Genomic DNA, 16,091 nt, shown 5'->3' with positions numbered 1-16,091 from the left:
TACTGCATGCTTCTTCTGTGGAACTATTCATAAGGCTACAGTGGGTCTAGCTCCCTGCAGAGACCACATCTTTTGTAACCAGTCAGAGTTGACAGCACTATGCTAGATAGGCCCATGGTCTGACTCTGCATAAGGCAGCTTCTTATGTTCTGTGAGGAAGACCCATAGCTCAGTGATGGAGCCCATGCTTTGTATGCAGAAGGTCAACCCAAGGTTCAATCCCTGGCATCTCCACGTAAAGCTGGGAAAGAGCAACAATCTGTGTTGACAATGCTGAGTGAGCATGAGCATAAGCAACCTCCTATATAGGAAGCAGGACACTTTTATTCTTACCATCCCTGGAAATATCACCCAGTTTCCCACCTTTGCTCTGTGGGACAAGGCAAATATGCTGTTGTCAGCAAGATGTGTTTCCCCCGTGAAATGGGTCCCATTCAGCAGGTAGGAGGATAAGGGGAAATTTAATGGAAAATTTATGTAATTTAAAGGTGAATCTATGTAATTTGCACTTTCCAAAACAGTATATGAAGAGAAACACAGCCATCCTTCAAAATTCACTCTTCTCCAAATGTTGCAGTGCAGTGGTATTGCTAGGGTTAAAGTATGCAAAAATGCATATGTAAGTGAAAGTAACATGCATATGCGCGTTATAAGGAAAAAATATGCTTTGGAAGCATGTGTGTATTAAGAAAATGGCATCCAGATGTGTTTACTAGGGAAAATTTTCTCTGAAATGCTAACAAATATTCATGAGGATTTTTTTTTAAAAAAAAAAGCATACAAATTGCTACAGAAATATGGAGATCTAAGTTTAAGACTGGAAAAGTGAGAGAACCAAACTTGGCAGATTAATTCATCCCTAGCAGGGAGCAGTACGTTAACTTGCTCACGGGAACCAACATTGTCACTTCACAAAGGAGGTTTAAAAAACGAGTAAGGACAGAGAGTCATTTCCATTGCAGCGGTCAGGTGCAGCAGAAGTTCAGTAGGGAGAGTTGGTGGCCCTCTCCCAGATCCCTTGTTTCAACATTGCCAGGGTACATTTAATTAAACTCTCGTCCCGCTAGCTCAGTAGCCACTAACAAGTCCCCTTGAAGAGCCATCACTCTTGAAAATAGAATTCTGCACAGGAGATTGGGGGTGAGCTCATCCTGGCTCTCATTGCCAGGTGAAGAGATCATGGAGCAGGTTCCTCAAAGTTCCTCCTGCTCCTCAAATACAGTTTCATCTCTCCAATATCCCAAGCTCTTTTCTTTGAAACCATAAAGCTTTTGAAACACTCTCACTTGGCAAATGTAATAGCTTAAGCATATCAGACATAAGAGCCACAGTAAGAAGGAAACAGCAGGAAAGCTTAGAGAGTGAAACTAAAGAACTACAAGTGTGGGTGTGGGTGTGTATACATGTGCGGGCTTTATATACTGAAATAGAAAGAATTTTGTTGCTATTCCAGTATAATTATCATCATCATTTATATAAGAGTCACAATACTGTGGCTTGTATTCAATGAAGTCTTACTCAGAGTAAACCCATTAAAATTAATGAACACAGATTAGTAGTGTCCATTAACTTCAATGGGTCTACTCTAAGTAGGGCTATTTATTTGTTACATTTATAGACCACCTTTCCTCCAAGGAGTGCAGAGTGGTGTACATGCTTCTCTCCATTTTATTTTCACCACAATTTTCCATTTTATTTTCACCTGTGAGGTAGGCATGGCTAAGAGACAGTGACTAGCCCAAGGTCACCCAGAGAGCTTCATGGTTGAGTTGGGTTTTGAACCCTGGTCTCCTAGGTCCCAGTCCAACACTCTAACCATTACACCACGGTGGTTATCTCTCCCACATTTTATCCTCACAACAACCCTGTGAGATGGGTGAGGTTGAGAGACAGTGACTGGTCACTTCATGGCTGAGTGGGGATTCAAACCCTGGTCTCCCAGGTTATAGCCCAACACTAACTAGTACACCACTGTGGTCCCGCAATTAAGGCTAGTGTTGAATACTGCCCTAAGTGTCAGCTGTCATGGGCCCTAAGACAGAAGACCTGCAAGCTGGATACTGGTTGCCTTGTTACTTTATTTACTAGCAATGTTTGTAGACTGCTCTGTAACTAACATTCTCTGCAATTAAGAATAATCAAAATAAAATGGATAAAACTCACCAACAGTAACCATATCAAAGCGCTAAAAGATCTTCACCATTTAAAACCCATGGGAAAATGAGAAGTTCTTCACCCGGTGACCAAAGTCAACCACAACCTAAGTCCTATTAATGCATTACTGAAATGTAGGGGTGAGGAAGAAATTCAGTTCAGTGCCCATTTAAAGGCAAACCTACCAAATTCACACTTTCGGTTTGCATATTGTTTCAGAAACACTGCTGTCCTTCAAAGGATGCATTTTTCTGAACTTTGCAATGCAGCTCTCCAGCCAAGTAATGTGTACAAAAATGCATATAACTAGAGTAAAGTGAGCCTATAAATGCATATACCTGTAAAGGGATCAGACAAAAACACTTTATATTAAGCAAAACTGCTTTGCAAAAATGTCCATATTAGGCAAAATTGCTTACAAAAAAGGCCACTAAAATGCCAATGAATTTCATGAGGGCATTTTTTAAAAAAACCCGCAAACTGATGTTGATATGTGGAGAACCAACTTAAGACTGGAGAAATGAGAATCCAAGAGAAACAAAAATGGACCAGTTCGCCCTGCTGCTGAAGAGCCGTCGCTTCAGATCGCTCGTGCAACTGAGCTGCGCTTTTCTCTGCAGGGAAAGGCAGCGAAGCTTGCAGAAGCAACCATGGATCTGCCTTTCCAGTTGGTTGCTCCGCTTCTTTCCACCAATTGTAATTGTTCCCTTGGGAGATTACAGGGACCAGGGCAGACGAGGAAGCAGTTGCGTGGGATTTAAACCCAGTGCCTCCACATTCTCCAGCTGGTAACCAAGGAGTTCTTTGGCAGAGCTGAAATGGCGAGACACGAGAAGAAATTCAAAGGGAAGTCAATGAATTCATTACAAGAAATATTTGGAAGGAGAAGAGCCATTGCTCAGTGGTGGAACATCTGCTTTGCGTGCAGAAGGAACCAGGTGCAATCCTCAGCACCTGCAGGCAGGGCTGAGAATGTCCCTGTTGCATAACCCTGGAGAGCTCCTGCCAATCAGTGTAGATTATACTGAGCAAGATGGACCAATGGTCTGACTCAGCATCAGGTGGCTTCGTATGTTCCTTGCTATTGGACAAGGGCCAGAAAGCAGTGGTAGAGCACGTCCTCTCCATGCAGAAGGTTCACCATCTCCAGGTAGGGCTGGGAATGTCCCCTGTCTATAATCCTGGAGAGCTGCTGCCAGTCAGTGTAGACAATACCAAGTCAGATGGGCCAATGGTCTGGCTTGGTGTAGGGCAGCGTCCTATGTTCCTATGATCTATTTAAGGTAGCCTGAGTTATGACACATGAAAAAGATGGGACAGAGCCTGCAATCTAGAAGGTTCCAATACATCACACTAATTAGCTCTTTATGTGTTCAATGGTGTTTTACATATAAACTTATAGATATAATTTGTCAGCCTTTCATGGGGAAAAAAAGAATATATAAATTGGCCAGAAGACCTGTAAACATATTTATCTTTTGTTGCTATTTTGGGAGCCAAACTTTAAGCAAGCAGAAGTGATAAACGGTTCCCTTCCTTGCGACTCCGTGAGGCTGGAGAAAACACCAGAGATTTAACTCTGACTGAGATTAAGCAAAGGAGGAGTGTATAAATCATCACAACATGCACAGCATAAAACAATGGATGAACATTGTGCAGACCATCTGCCACTGTAGAGACTTGTAAGACATGCTTTGCCAACCAGATGTTTTGGACTATAACTCCGTGCTGGCTGTGGCTGATGGGAGTTATAGTCCAAAAGAGCTGGAGGACACCAGATCACTTAGATCATCTGGAGAAATCATATCACAGGGCTGTGACCCAGAAATGGGCATTTTCTACTATTGCCCCTCTCATACGGAGGGCCCTTCTCTCTGCCATACATGAAGCAGCAACCATGAATTGCTTCAGATGCCTTGTAAAAACGTATATTTCCCTGACTCATACGACTTGGTGCTGCTTTTATATGCTGAATTCCTGTCTTTACATGCTTTTATTCTCCTGTTTTCATGGTTTTATGATGCATTGTTTTTATGTTGTGCATCAATTAGAGATTTCTAAAATAAAATTAATTATTAAGTGGTACCAAGACTCCTACAGAAGTAAGAGGAGAAGTTCACAATGACCAGCAATCATTAAAATATGCAGAATCAGAATATGCTGTTGACTACATTAACCCCTGAGCAGTTTTAGAGCAGTTTTTGCCAACCTAGTGTATAGTGTATATTCCCGATCTCTATGTATGGTTGTGAAAGTTGGACCATGAAAAAAGCAGGTAAGAGAAAAATCAACTCATTTGAAATGCAGTGTTCGAGGAGAGCTTGGCGCATACCATGGACTGTGGAAAAGACAAATAATTGGGTGTTAGAACAAATTAAACCAGCACTATCACTAGAAGCTAAAATGATGAAATGGAAGTTGTCGTACTTTAGACACATAATGAGAAGATGTGATGCACTAGAAAAAACAATAATGCTGGGAAAAACAGCAGGGAGTAGGAAAAGAGGAAGGCCAAACAAGAGATGGATTGATTCCATAAAGGAAGCCACAGACCTGAACTTACAAGATCTGAACAGGGTGGTTCATGACAGATGCTACTGGAGGTTGCTGATTCATAGGATCACCATAAGTCATAACCGACTTGAAGGCACGTAACAACAACAAAGAGTACTTTGGACTACAGCTCCCATCAGCCCCAGCCAGCTGAGTCAGATCATTGGTCCGTCTAGCTGAGTATTGTCTCTACACAGACTGGCATGATTCTCCAAGAGTTCAGATGGGAGACATTCCCAGCCTACCCAGAGCTGCCTGGGACTGAATCAGCTGCCTTCTCGATGCAAAGCAGCACTAAGCTACTGTGTCTCTTTCCCAAATATGTTCCCAATCGTCAAACAAATGGAATGCTCCCCCTCCCAAGAAACACAGAATAGGCTAAGTAGTCTTAGCTCATCTGTAGTATTTTTTCTCACACATGGATTATTCCTATAGAGGACCATTGTAATGTGTGAAGCAACCCCTCCCCCCTCTCCGCACACACAATTAAATCTGTATCTGCCCTATAAATTGACGTTAATTTAGGTGGTTAAAAGTGCACCTCAGCTGGAAGATTGTCAGCTGTTTTTAGATCTCCGTCTTGAAATAAATTTAGCCTCCAAATTCCCAGAGCGAGGAAGAGGGTTGCCATGGTAACCACAGCCTACCATATTGTTGCGGTATAATCTCCCCCGTGGAGCTGCGTTAAGGGAGGATCAGTCAATTTTAGCGTAATGGGAATGCGTTGCTTTCAAAAGATTTTAAAAAATGGCACACTTTTGCAGCCATAGAACATTTTGTTAAATGTATTCGCCTGCTAGTCTCTACAGGGTCCCAAGCTGACCTCTTCCGCCCTCTGACCATTCCTATTCTCAAGCACAGGAAAAAAAGGGAAGCGACTCAATAGGAGATCTGCACACTTGCAAAAGGCAACGGGAAAATATGAGTGCCACAGAAATTGAGAAGTATGAAAAATGGAGACTGCAGCTAATAGGGTACAACACATGTAAATTTATTTAAATGGGGTCATAGCTCAGTGGCGGAACATCTGCTTTGCATGCAGAAGGTCCCAGGTTCAATCCCTGGTGTCTCCAGATAGCACCAGGAATGTTCCCTGCCTGAAGCCCTGGGGAGCTACTACCAGTCAGTGTGGCTACAAGGACCAGCGATCTGACATGATAGAAGGCAGCTTCCTCTATTTCTAGGTTGTGATATTATTTATTCGCTGCTGTCTCAGATTACTCACCTGCCCTATTTCCAAAAAAAGTTAAGTGAGGTAACACAAGATTACAATATGTACTGCAACGAATTAAAAGCCAGAGGTAGATATTATGGCGCATGTGTGGCTGTCTCCACCCCTACAATGTTTAATACACATCTGTTTGGCCACAGGGAGATCAGGATGCTGAACTAGATGGGCCTTTGGCCTGATTCAGCAGCCAGGCTCATCTTATGTTCTTCCTATATTATATTTTTCTAAGTGTTCGCGGATAGTGTGATGCTTAGAGGCAAGGAGGGCTGTTGTGGCGATGGTGGCACCAGCAGCAAGAGGTGTGGCAGCAGTGAGAGGGCAGAGGGGGCAGCAGCAAGAGGGGAAGCAGCAGCAGCGAGGCACTGGTGGTGGTGGCAGTGAGAGGGGAAGCGGAAGCAGTGAGGGGGTGGTGGCAGTAGTGAGGGGGTGGTATTGGCGGCAGCAGCGAGAGGGGGCAGCAGCAGAGGCCGTGCAGGAGGAGGCAGAGGTCACACCGGCTGAGAGGGTTGCAGCCTGGGCCTGGATAGGTAGGAGACCCATTGGGGGAGGGTGGGAGTGCTGGTGACCTGTGGGAGAGGAAAGCAATTTATTGTACATTTTACACACCATCTTCCCATTTCATATGGAAGTCAGCAAGGCAGCTTGCATCTGGCTTGGCATCATCAGACTGCAAAGGGAGGTTCATCTTCTCCTTTTGCCTCAAATGTGCATAAAAATGCATATATTAGTGGAAATTACACACAAAAAGGCTTTGAGAAAATGGCTTTGCAAAAAAATGTATATTGGAGAAATTTGCATACAGAAATGTGTACATTAGGAGAAATTTGCACTAAAATGCTGGTGATTTTTCATGAGGACTTTTTTTAAAAAAAAAAGATCACAGACTGATGTGGGAATGTGGAGAACTGAATCTACTTAAAAGGCTTGTCAAAAGAGGAAGCTCGCTGAAGAGATAACAGAGATGACACCTGTCTGATATTTAAGAGGAGGGAATTCCAAAGTGTCGGTGCCGCAACACTAAAGGTCCACCTCCTATCTTTGATGGAATGGACCTCCTGATGAGATGGTATCTGCAGGAGGCCCTCACCTGCAGAGCGCAGTGATTGACTAGGTATATAAGGGGTAAGACGGTCTTTCAGGTATCCTGGTCCCAAGCTGTACACCAAAACTTGGCCCAGCAGCTAGTGGGCAGCTAGTGCGATTATTTTAGCAGCAGGGTACCATTTTGGCAATATCCCACCATGCAAGCCCTGGACCAGTGCCTGGACTCAGTGGTGGGCTGGATGAGGACCAATAAACTGAGTATGAATCCTAGTAAGACAGAGATGCTGTGGGTTGGTGGTTCCTGAGTTCAGATAATTGGTCAGTTGCCTGCTTTGGATGGGGTCGTACTCCCTCTGAAAGAGCAGGTCTGTAATCTGGGGGTGCTCCTGGATTAACTTTCCAAATTCGGTAAGTGAAAGTATGCCCCTGCCCTCCTCAAACCACATGCAAGGCCATCCATAACTGGAGATGTCATTTAAAAATCGAATTAGAGGGATATGCGTTCAAACTCTCCGCAAGCCGTTTCATAGATTTGCTTCATCTTGTATCCCTCCCCGCTATCTGCTGCCCCCATAGCTCTGCATGTAAAAATTAGTATGAGATTTCATAGAAGGATTAATGAAAAGTCAAACGGCAGAAGAAATTGCAGTCCTTACTAATTCCTTTTTCTCCTCTCTCTCCTCCAGGCTAACACCCCCCACCCTACCCTCCACCCCACAACTGCCCCCTGCCTCAGTGGGGTTCATGGCTGTGCATGGCTTCCCATGACAGCAAGGCATTTTTATCTTTCAAGTTTCAGAATGGAGCTTGCTTCCTTTAGATAAAACTTCGAGTCCTTCACCTCTTAGAAATAGCAGCGCATGTAACTCTTAACCTGCCACAGCTATTATTCTTTTGCCACTCAGCAAAGCCCCTTCAAACGGGAGATGGCACGGGACGAGAAAGAGAAGAGGTGGAATGCTTTGCTTCCCAGAGATTGCCCAGAATTTGCTTTTCATGAAGAACCTCTCTCCATTTTGATACTGCGCTTAGTGCACCTAACAAGAAATCCAAATGGATGAAAGTATTAATTAAGAATTTAATGGGGTGGGGGGAAGGGAAGAGAGATATAATGTGCTAGAGAAGACTTATGCCCTGCCAAGTCAACAGATAAAGGGATGACAGATTTATCCATTACGCAGCTAAGTAACTGCATATGCTCTACAAACTTTGGTATAGACTCCCCAAGCTCCTTCATTTTGTAAACCGTGTGGAGGCTCTGTTTACAATGAAATGGTACCATAAATTACCACTACTGGTTTTCCGGAAACTTGTGAAAACTGTCTTGTTCCGGAGAGCCTTTGGGAGGGACTGACGGATGAGCCTGACACTGTTTTTAGGCTTTTTATTCTTAATTTTTATATGTTGAGTCCTTTTAGTATTGCTCCCCCATCTATCTATCTATCTATCTATCTATCTATCTATCTATCTATCTATCTATCTATCTATCTATCTATCTATCTGTCTGTCTGTCTGTCTGTCTGTCTGTCTGTCTGTCCACACACACGTTTGTCGGTCTGTATATATATGTGTATTGTATTTTATGTATTTTAATGATACTTCATGTATTTTAATTTCTGTAATTTTTTGTGTTTTTATCATGTATAATTTTATTGTGTATGTGTGCAATTTTATTGTAAGCCGCTCTGAGTGTCCTGTTGTAGGGTAGAAGGGCAGGATAGGAATATTTTGCTTGTATTTTAGTATTGTTTTGTTATTTATTGTATTTTTATGTTGTTTTATGTTCACCGCCCAGAGAGCTATTGCTAGTCGGGCGGTATATAAATTTAATAAATAAATAAATAATATAAATAAATATTTTAAATAAAGAAATGATTTTTTAATCTTTTTTTTTAACCAATGCAGTAGTCAAAATGCCTCAATGACTAGTCTCCCATGCTAATCAGAAGCCTTATAATGAACATTATCCTTACTTATTCAACCTACACATCTGCTTTGTATTTGGAGCCTAGTGAAGGCAAGTGGCAAAATTATTTCTTTTTCTCTCTGTCATATCCCGCTAAGCAACTGCTGAATATAAACCCTGCAAGGCTGCTTGGAAAATCCATCCGTCATGCAACATTACATGTTTCTGTTCCACCAGGCTTCTGCAGGCAATTAAGGACATGCTTTTTTGCAACAATTGACCTTTGTTTTTATTGTACTTTTAATGTTTTTTTTAATTCTATGGTGGTTGTTTTAAACATCTTGTAACTGCTTTGATGTTTTTTAACAAAATAGCGGTATACAAATATTTTTATAAATAATAAACATTACAATTAAGCTGTAGAGATAATTGACCTAACGTGTGCTCTCATTTGTGCGATAAGGTGCTCGCTTTTAAGAGTGCCGATGCTTTCAAGCCTTATTAAGGGGCATAGCCGAAATAAGGGAGGGAAGGGGAGGCTAGGAGAGAAAACTGTGCAAGGAGCGCTAGGAAATGGCAGAATGATCAGCTGCTGTTCCACCATTAGCTTCCCTTTAACAATCCAGAACAGTGAAGAGGGTATTTAAACATGGCACAGTTGGCTTGGCAGTTATAAAAATGCTCAGGTGCCCTCTGGCTGGGATTGGAGAGAGGAAGGGTAAACAGCAGGGAAAACAAACATGCCAGGCAAAATGAGTAGCCCAATGGATTGGAACAGCGGGTCATGGGAATGAAGATAGAGATAGTAGCCAAGGACACAAGATGGACATTTTGCAGAAACCAGCTGATGGAGGAAGGTGAAAGCAATTAACTTGCTCAAGATATTGCAGCCCCCTTTATTTATTTAAAATATTTTCAGGCTGCCTTTAAGGTCAAAGGCCTTCTCAAGGCAGTCTACAGGATGAACACATGGAACATTTTAAAAGCCTGGGATGGCTGGGAACCAATAGTCAAAACCCAGTGGTTCCCAACCTTGTTTCCCCATGGACCACTAGGAAATTGCTGATAGGATTTTGTGGCCTATTGCAGCAATTGTAATGCACTGTGCAAGGAGCTGGATGAGCTTTTAAATGTATTTTTACAGACACTCTGCAGACCACCCAAATGAATGTTTTGGACCAGTTTGGGAACCCCGGGTTTAATGTATTAATTTTATTTTTTATTTATTTATTGAATTTCTTAGTCGCCCATCTGGCTGGCTATCCAGCCACTCTGGGCAACGTACAAAATAAACATACAAATACAATAAGCATTAAAAATCTGGAAACAATGATAATAAAATCTAGCCCACCCCAAAAGCCTGCCTGAAGAGCCAGGTCTTCGCAGTCTTCACCAGCAGTTAGAAATTTCAGGAGCAGGGATTGATTCCATGTTCCTGTGAAAAGGGATAGGCTAACAGGGAAGGGTATCAAATTAGAAGTGTGCATGACCTGATACTTTCTTCTCTGATTAAAATGTTTTGCTTTGAAATGAAAAACTCTTAAGGCTGTATCTAAAGTTAATTCTACTCGTAGTAGACCCATGCAAATAGACACAAGTAACTTAGATGCATTCATTTCAATGGAGGTATAACTGAATCTTTTCTTTTATATTCCTTTCACAAGCCCTTTACAATTCTTTTGTAATCTTTTATACTGTTTGGTATTACTTGTGAAATTTGTACAATTTGCAGTGAATTTTTAAAAGCAGTAAATAAAGCTAGCAAATAAACTATAAAACAATATTGTAGCTTTTCAGTTACAAAATCAGTTGATGTCTTCAAGGGAGTCTTCTCTACAAGCAGGGATGGGCAACTCTTGTCACTTTCAGTTTAAGCTCTATTTTTCATTTTTTCCAATCTTAACTTCAGTTTTCGACATTCCCACATCACTCTGATTTTTTTTTAAAAAAAGACCTCATGAAAATCATCAGCATTTTAGTATGATTTTCTCCTAATATACATATTTCTGGATGCAATTTTGCCTAAAATAAACATCTTTGCAAAGCAATTTTGCCTAATATGATGCATTTTTGTATGCTATCTTTTACTGATATGTTCATTTGTATGCATGCTAGACCACAGTATATGCATTTTTGTACACTTGGCTGGAGAACTGCATTGCAAACAATATTTGGAAAAGTGCAAATCTGGAAGGATGGCTATGTTTTCATCATGGCAAAATTCAGAGAAATGTGAATTTTGAAGGATGGCTGTTTCAGTTTGCATATTGTTTTGAAAAGTGCAAATTAGGTAGGTTTGCCTTTAAATGCAAACCAAATCAAATTTCTCCCCCGCCCCCTGTCTCTACCTCGGAGTACCAGATACTGGAGACAAACCATGTGGGGGGGAAAATCCCTCTTATGGGCCACTTATAAGTTTCCCGGATGGATCTGGGCTGGCCACAATTGCAAAGTGGACTCCGCTTACCCTCAGGCTGACCCAGTAAGTCTGCTCTTCTTTCCTGATTCTTACACCTGTCAACTTGTCCTCCACCTGACAGACATCAAGCTGTCAGCAGCAATGTTGCCACCAGCCATTTCCCAAATCTGGTAGCTGTGTTGGCCCTGCTTATGAATGTTTCAGGATAACTAGCCTCTTTGTTGCTGGACATTTCTCTGTGCCTCTTAGTTTGCTCATGTGGAATTGGGTTATTCCATTGCACTGGCTTTCAAATTATTATTTATTTATTAAATTTGTATCCTGCCCTTCCTCCCAGTAGGAGCCCAGGGCAGCAAACAAAAACACTCTAAAACATCATAAAACAGACTTTAAAATATATAAAAAGAAAACATCTTTAAAAAAAAAAAAAAAGCTTTAAAAACATCATAAAAAGCAATTCCAACACAGATGTAAACTGGAATAAGGTCTCTACATAAAAGGCTTGTTGGAAGAGGAAGGTCTTCAGTAGGCGCTGAAAAGATAACAGAGATGGCACCTGTCTAATATTTAAGGAGAGGGAATTCCACAGGGTATGTGCCACTACACTAAAGGTACATTTCCTATGTTGTGCAGAAGGGACCTCCTGATAAGATGGTATCTGCAGGAGGCCCTCACCGGCAGAGTGTAGCAATCGACTGGGTATATAATAGGTAAGGCGATCTTTCAGGTATCCTGGTCCCAAGCTGCATAGGGCTTTGTACATCAAAACCAGAACCTTGAACTTAGCCTGGTAGCTAATGGGCAGCCAGTGCAATTCTTGCACCAGCCGCTGCTTCTGAATCAACCTCAAGGCCAGCCCCCTGTAAAGAGCTTTACAGTAATCTAGCCTGGAGGTTACCAGTGCATGGATATTTTATTTATTTTTATTTATTTTATTAGAATGTTTATACCGCCCGACTAGCATTAGCTCTCTGGGCGGTGTACAACAAAATATAAAAATACAAAAACATCTCAAAATCTCATATTAAAATACAGCATAAACATATGTAAAAACAAGAAATCAGAAACAATTACAACAAAATTTAAAACTAAAACAAGTTACATATTAAAACGCCATAGCAAAGAGGAAGGCCTTAACCTGGCGCCGAAAGGACAATGTCGGCGCCATACGCACCTCTTCAGGGAGACTGTTCCACAATTCGGGGGCCACCACTGAGAAGGCCCTAGATCTTGTCACCACCCTCCAAGCCTCCCTATGAGACGGAACTCGGAGGATAACAGTGGTCAGGCTCTCCCAGTCCAGAAACAGCCACAGCGGTCTTAACAGCCGAACCTGGTAACAGGCACTCCTAGCCACTGAAGTCACCTGGGCCTCTAGCGACAAAGATGGATCCAGGAGCACCCCCAGATTACAGACCTGCTCTTTCAGAGGGAGTACAACCCCATCCAAAGCAGGCAACTGACCAATTATCTGAACTCAGGAGCCACCAACCCACAGTGCCTCTGTCTTGCTAGGACTCAGAGTCAGTTTATTGGCCCTCATCCAGCCCACCACCGAGTCCAGGCACTGGTCCAGGGCTTGCATGGCCTCCTCCGATTCAGATATTACAGGACACAGCAGTGTGTCCACATGAACACAGGAGGTCTGTTCTGGGTAATTAAGCAGAAGGACATACAGTGACCCCTCTTTTAGCAGCTTCTGCCCAGAACCTGAACAAACAGATTACTCACAGCTGCTGTGGTTGCTTAGCTGGCTTTTCCCAGAATTTATGGCCTAGGCATGCAAACAAAATCCTGTGTGAGCAAGGAGGACACATGGCCTTGTGCCGGCTCCACTTTGCTCCCTTATATTCCAGATGTCACGGCGGTGGCAAAGCCTGCCGTTCCCCAGGATTGTGTGAAAATGCCCATACTGTAAATGTTATCTGTTTGATACCACTTTGACTGCCATAACTTCCTGAACATTTGGGGCTAGTCCATTAGGGCAAATGAGGCACTGCCCCAGCAGTCTCTGTCTGCCCTCAGCCAGCCCCCACCTGCTTGCCTTCTTAATGACAACCAGCCCGGGGGGCGGCCCTAGCTGTTCACTTCCTCCTCCCTTGCTCTCAAGATTGCCCCTGTAGAACTCAGCAGGTAGGAGGATGGGACAAAGCTAGAATGAGTTGGCTCCGCCTGCCATTGGCTCTGGCTCTGCCTACTGTTGGGATCCCTGTCTTCTTCCCCACCAGTCCCAATGGGCACCAGCCACCCTTGTTCCGAAGAATTGCAGTTTGGTGAGGGTGCTGAGAACTCTCAATCTGAGAGTACTACCTTCCCCCCTCACAAAATTGCATTTCCCTAGATTTTGTAGGGAGTAAAAGGAAATGACCGCCAAACAGGGATCAGACTGCAGTGTGGGAAATGGTAGTACCTGGGCAAAGTTGGGGATGGAGCCAGGAATGGGGGCCAGTAGAATTTGGCCTGTACTACGCAGCTTGGCTCTCTTTCTTGAGCAATCTAGGCTGCATGCACTTTTCGTCATTTTGTGTTTTCTTATTGCAGTACACTTATGCAGACCATTTTTATCCTGCCTTCAGTCGAAAAGGGGCCCCAGAGCAGCCTAAAATTATTTTTTATTTAATTTATATCCCACCCTTCCTCCCCGTAGGAGCCCAGGGTGGCAAATGCCAATGATAGTCTCTATCCTCAAGTGTTCCATCTGAAAGATGCAGCATGAAAGGAAAAGGGATTGGGAGGAAAGAGGAGAAATAAAACCTCAGGCACTCCATGTTAGTTGCAGAGTTCTTGGAATGACCAGCCGGAATGGACTGTTTGTGATTGTGGGGACCTGCTATTATACCAGGATCGTGTTCCATGGCAGCAACCAAGAAACGTGTTAGAATGTGGTCTTTTCCTTCACGGCTGAGTAACCAAAACTTAACCACTATAATGTGACATTAAGGACAATGGTTTAGAGACGGATATGAGTGCTGGTGGGTATCTTCTAAAACTTATGCCCAGGTCTCATTGAAGATCTGCATCCAAGCAAGAAAGAAGCATTACCACAGTGAAAGGTCAGGACATGCTGCAGCCCACGAAAAGCATGTGAGGCGGGAGTGAAATAGGAATAGTGAGGGGCGTGGCCTAGGGCGAGTCCCAAGGGCCAGACTGAGGCTCTCAGAAGGCCACATTTGGCCTCCGGCTCAAAGGTTTCCCATCCCATGCACAAGGTGAATCCTATTCTGTGCTGTCTTTGCAACTGAGAAAAGCAGGGGAAAGGCTTTTATTTATTTATTTAGACCATTTCTATACCACTTAATATATAAAAAGAACTCTAAGCGGCGTACAGAACAGTAAAACAACTACAACAGGTATTAAGATTTAGCAGAGGAAGTATTGATCACATCATAAGAAGCCACCAGGGACAACAAGATGAAATTGGCTTGCCTTTCAGCAGATCAATAGAGTGCAATGCTGCCCATAAGCAGCAGTCATTTGGAATGTTTAGGTGTATCATTGTGCATGTAAAGGATTTCCTCTTAGGGGTACTCATTGTTGTGATGGAAAGATGAATCGAAGGTTGCTCTCTGTTTTGGGATAGGAGGATGGGATTTTCCTCTGTCCTTTGCAGCCAGGAACGGAAAGGAGGGCTTATTGCTGAAGAGTTATTCCATGCTGGAGACAAAAGCACTTTCTTTATATGCATTGCATTAAATATCAGAAATACAATCTATCACTAAGCACAGATAATAGTCGCATTGTAAAAATAAAATCAAATGGCATTAGTCTACATTTCAGCCTTACATTTCATATAAGCAGCCTGGGTGGTGAGCTCTCATAGGAAGCAGCCTTACCAAGGATTTTTGCCCTTAAAGGCAGCCTAAAAATATTTTTAAATAAAGGAAGGAAGGGCACTGTACCCCTAAGTTAACTGCTTGTACCACTTCCCCATCAGCTGGCTTCCAAACATGTCTGAGCTGTGTCCTCCAATAACTCCAAAGCAGGGCGGGGAAACTGGCGCCCTCCCAGTTGTTGTTATACTACAGTTCCCATCCTCTTTGACCAGTGGCCATGCTGGCTGGGTCTGATGACAGCTGGAGTCCAACAACAGATGGAAGGGCACCAGGTTCTCCATTCCTGCACCAAAGAAACACAGAGCTTGCAAACCTTTGTGACTCCGCTTCAACGGCCTGCAGAATTCCTCCTTCCCACAGGTGCACATATCTCCAGCTAGGGATGCAGCGTTGCACCGGCAGATGACCAGACTGGGCACAGGCATAGAAGGGCCCCTGCCTAAATCTATCGGCTGGGGCTCTGAGAGCAGAGCTCCGCAATCTGTACCAGTGACGGTTCATGGGGTGCAATTTGCAGCCTATGATAAGGAGTTGACATGTGCCGTAAATCACACCCTGTAACGTGACGCTGGCATGGAGCAGGGGCTCCACCCTCCACGACACCCCCCCAATGCAACCAGCATGGGCTTTAAACAGACCCAGCCACCCTTCCTCCCACATCAGCACATGCAAAGCCATGTGCATGCAGTGCACCAGCACACTAATGTGACAACACAAGAGGGAGAGCGGCTGGGCCTATTTAAGTTCACCTCGGCAGCATGCGGGGTGTTGGTGCCTGAGGGCCCCCTAATGCCTGGCATCAGACCTGTGGGGATGGAGAGATCCGTCAATTTCAGCCCTCTGGGAAAAATGAGAAACTCAATCTTAAATTCATGAAAGTTCTTCCGCATTCTACTCCATTTGTATAGGCAGTTTTGACTACCGTACACGTTTTTGCAAGCAACTTCTCCT

The sequence above is a fragment of the Rhineura floridana genome, chromosome 14 (assembly GCF_030035675.1).
Source record: "Rhineura floridana isolate rRhiFlo1 chromosome 14, rRhiFlo1.hap2, whole genome shotgun sequence".
Lineage (NCBI taxonomy): Eukaryota > Metazoa > Chordata > Lepidosauria > Squamata > Rhineuridae > Rhineura > Rhineura floridana.
This window is presented reverse-complemented; position numbering follows the sequence as displayed.